Genomic DNA, 4,442 nt, shown 5'->3' with positions numbered 1-4,442 from the left:
GGCACAAAAAGATGCTCAACATCACTAATTATTCAGTTCATTTCAGTTACTCAGTTGTGTTAGACTTTTTGCAACCCTATGGACTGCAGTACTCCAGGCCTCCCTGTCCATCACCAACTACCGGCGCCTACTCAAATTAATGTCCATCACGTCGGTGATGCTATCCAACCATCTCATCCTCTGCCATTGCCTTTTCATTTTGCCTTCAAACTTTCCCGGATGCTATCCAACCATCTCATCCTCTGCCATTGCCTTTTCATTTTGCTTTCAAACTTTCAAATGAGTCAGTTCTTCGCATCAGGTGGCCAAAGTATTGGAGTTTCAGCTTCAACATCAGTCCTGACATTCAGGACTGATTTCTTTTTGGATGGACTGGTTGGATCTCTTTGCAGTCCAAGGGACTCTCAATAGTCTTCTCCAACACCACAGTTCAAAAGCATCAATTCTTCTGTGCTCAGCTTTCTTTATAGTACAACTCTCACATCCATATGTGACTACTGGAAAAACCAGAGCTTTGACTAGATGGACTTTTGTTGGAAAAGTAATGTCTCTGCTTTTTAATATGCTGTCTAGGTTGGTCATAGCTTTTCTTCCAAGGAGCAAGCTTCTTTTAATTTCATGGCTGCAGTCACCATCTGCAGTGATTTCGAGTCCAAAAAAATAAAGCCTGTCACTGTTTCCCTATCAATTTCATATGAAGTGATGGGACCAGATGCCATGATCTTAGTTTTCTGAATGTTGAATTTTAAGGCAACTTTTTCACTCTCCACTTTCATTTTCATCAAGAGGCTCTTTTGTTCTTCTTGGCTTTCTGCTGTAAGGGTGGTGTCATCTGCATATCTGAGGTTATTGATATTTCTTCTGACAATCTTGATTCCAGCTTGTGCTTCATCCACCCCAGCATTTCTCATGATGTACTCCGCATATAAGTTAAATAAGCAGGGTGACAATATACAGCCTTTGACGTACTCCTTTTCTGATTTGGAACCAGTCTGTTGTTCCATGTACAATTCTAACTGTTGCTTCTTGACTTGCATATAAATATCTCAGGAGGCAAGTCAGGTCATCTGGTATTCCCATCTCTTTAAGAATTTTCCAGAGTTTGTTGTGATCCACACAGTCAAAGGCTTGCTGCTGCTGAATCACTTCAGTCGTGTCCGACTCTGTGCGACCCCATAGACGGCAGCCCACCAGGCTCCCTCGTCCCTGAGATTCTCCAGGCAAGAACACTGGAGTGGGTTGCCATTTCCTTCTCCAATGCATGAAAGTGAAAAGCGAAAGTGAAGTTGCTCAGTCATGTCCGACCCTCAGTGACCCCATGGACTGCAGCCTACCAGGCTCCTCCATCCATGGGATTTTCCAGGCAAGAGTACTGGAGTGGGGTGCCATTGCCTTCTCTGTCAGAGGCTTAGGCATAGTCAATAAAGCAGAAATAGATGTTTTTCTGGAACTCTGTTCATTTTTCAATGATCCAGCAGACACTGACAACTTGATCTCTGGTTCCTCTGCCTTTTTTAAATCCTGCTTGAACATCTGGATATTCACAGTTCATGAACTGTTGAAGCCTGGCTTGGAGAAATTTGAGCATCACTTTGCTAGCTTGTGAGATGAGTGTAACTGTGCGGTTGTTTGAATATTCTTTGGCATTGCTGTTTTGTCGGATTGGAATGAAAACTAACTTTTTCCAGTCCTGTGACCACTGCTTCATTTTATAGATTTGCTGGCATATTGAGTGAAGCACTTTCACAGCATCATCATTTAGGATTTGAAATAGCTCAACTGGAATCCCATAACCTCCACTATCTTTGTTCATAGTGATGCTTCCTAAGGCCCACTTGAGTTTGCATTCCAGGATATCTGGCTCTGGGTGAGTGATCACACCATCATGGTTATCTGGATCATGAAGATCTTTTTGGTATAGTTCTTCTGTGCATTGTCGCCACCTCTTCTTAATATCTTCTACTTCTGTTAGGTCTATACCATCTCTGTCCTTTATTGTGTTCATCTTTGCATGAAATTTTCCCTTAGTATCTCTAATTTTCTTGAAGAGATCTCTAATCTTTCCCATTCTATTATTTTCCTCTCTTTCATTGCACTGATTACTGAGGAAGGATTTCTTATCTCTCATTGATATTCTTTGGTATTTTGCATTCAAATGGGTATATCTTTCCTTTTCTCCTTTGCCTTTAGCTTTTCTTCTTTTCAAAGCTATTTGTAAGGCCTTGTCAGGCAGCCAATTTGCCTTTTTGCATTTCCTTTTCTTGGAAATGGTCTTGGTCACTACCTCCTGTACATTATCATTATCCATGGTTCTTCAGGCACTCTGTGTATCACTTCTAATCCCTTGAATCTATTTGTACTTCTACTGAATTATTGTAAGTGATTTGATTTAGGTCATACCCGAATGGTCTATTGATTTTCCCTACCTTCTTCAATTTTAGTCTGACTTTGGCAATAAGGTGTTCATGATCTGAGCCACCATAAGATCCTGGTCTTATTTTTGCTGACTGTATAGAGCTCCTCCATCTCTGGCTGCAAAGAATATAATTATTAGAGAAATGCAAATCAAAACTACAATGAAGCATCACCTCATACTGGTCAGAATGGCTATCATCAAAAATTCTATAAATAATGAGTGCTAGAGAGGGTGTGGAGCAAAAGGAACTCTCCTATACTATTGGTGGTAATGTAAATCATTACAACCATTATGGAAAACAGTATGCTGGTTACTAAAAATTAGCTATCTTATGATCCAGCAATTCTACTCATGAGTATATGTTCAAGGCAGCACTGTTTGCAATAGCCTGGACATGAAAGTAAACTAAATGACCATCAACAGAGGAATATATAAAAATATGTGACACAGATATGCAGTGGGATATTGTGTGTGTGTTAGTCCCTTAATTATATCCAACTCTGAGACCCCATGAACTATATGTAGCCTGCCAGGCTCCTCTGTACATAGAATTCTTCAGGAAAGAAAGAATATTAGAATGGGTTGCTATTCACCTCTCCAGGGTATCTTCCTGACCCAGGGATTGAATCCAGGTCTCTTGCATTGAAGGAATATTCTTTACCATCTGAGGCACCAGGGAAGCCCATACAGTGGAATATTACTCAGCCATAAAAAAGAATAAAGAATGCCATTTTGCACTAACATAGATGGACCTAGAAATTGTCATATTAAGTGAAATAAGTCAGAGAAAGACAAATCATATGATACTGCATATATGTGCAATCTTAAAAAAAATGGTAAAAATTAACTCATCCACAAAACAAAAAGAGTTTGTTGTAGGAAACAAACCTGGAGATTATTATACATATACAATATAGTGCAAGTCAGACAGAGAAAGGCAAATATATGATATTGTTTATATCAGGAATCTAAAAACAATGATACAAATGAACTCATTTACAAAACAGAAATATTATCATCATTTCAGATCAGATCAGTTGCTCAGTCGTGTCTGACTCCTTGAGACCCTATGAATCGCAGTACGCCAGGCCTCCCTGTCCACCACCAATTCCCGGAGTTCACTGAGGCTCACATCCATCGAGTCACTGATGCCATCCAGCCATCTCATCCTCTATCGTCTCCTTCTCCTCTTGCCCCCAATCCCTACCAGCATCAGAGTCTTTTCCAATGAGTCAACTCTTCTCATGAGGTGGCCAAAGTACTGGAGTTTCAGCTTTAGCATCATTCCTTCCAAAGAAATCCCAAGGCTGATCTCCTTCAGAATGGACTGGGTGGATCTCCTTGCAGTCCAAGGGACTCTCAAGAGTCTTCTCCAACACCACAGTTCAAAAGCATCAATTCTTCAGCGCTGAGCCTTCTGCACAGGCAAACTCTCACATCCATACATGACCACAGGAAAAACCATAGCCTGGACTAGACGAAGTTTGTTGGCAAAGTAATGTCTCTGCTTTTGAATATGCTATCTAGGTTGGTCATAATTTTCCTTCCAAGGAGTAAGTGTCTTTGAATTTCATGGCTGCAGTCAACATCTGCAGCGATTTTGGAGCCCCCCCAAAATAAAGTCTGACACTGTTTCCACTGTTTCCCCATTTATTTCCCATGAAGTGATGGGACCAGATGCCATGATCTTCGTTTTCTGAATGTTGAGCTTTAAGCCAACTTTTTCACTCTCCACTTTCACTTTCATCAAGAGGCTTTCGAGTTCCTCTTCACTTTCTGCCATAAGGGTGGTGTCATCTGCATATCTGAGGTGATTGATATTTCTCCCAGCAATCTTGATTCCTGCTTGTGCTTCTTCCAGTCCAGCGTTTCTCATGATGTACTCTGCATATAAGTTAAATAAGCAGGGTGACAATATACAGCCTTGACATACTCCTTTTTCTGTTTGGAACCAGTCTGTTGTTCCATGTCCAGTTCTAACCGTGGCTTCTTGACCTGCATACAAATTTCTCAAGAGGCAGATCAG

This window comes from Bos indicus, chromosome 1, assembly GCF_029378745.1.
Source record: "Bos indicus isolate NIAB-ARS_2022 breed Sahiwal x Tharparkar chromosome 1, NIAB-ARS_B.indTharparkar_mat_pri_1.0, whole genome shotgun sequence".
In the NCBI taxonomy this organism is placed as follows: Eukaryota; Metazoa; Chordata; class Mammalia; order Artiodactyla; family Bovidae; genus Bos; species Bos indicus.
The sequence above is the reverse complement of the archived record's forward strand: the minus strand, read 5'-3'. Positions refer to the sequence as shown.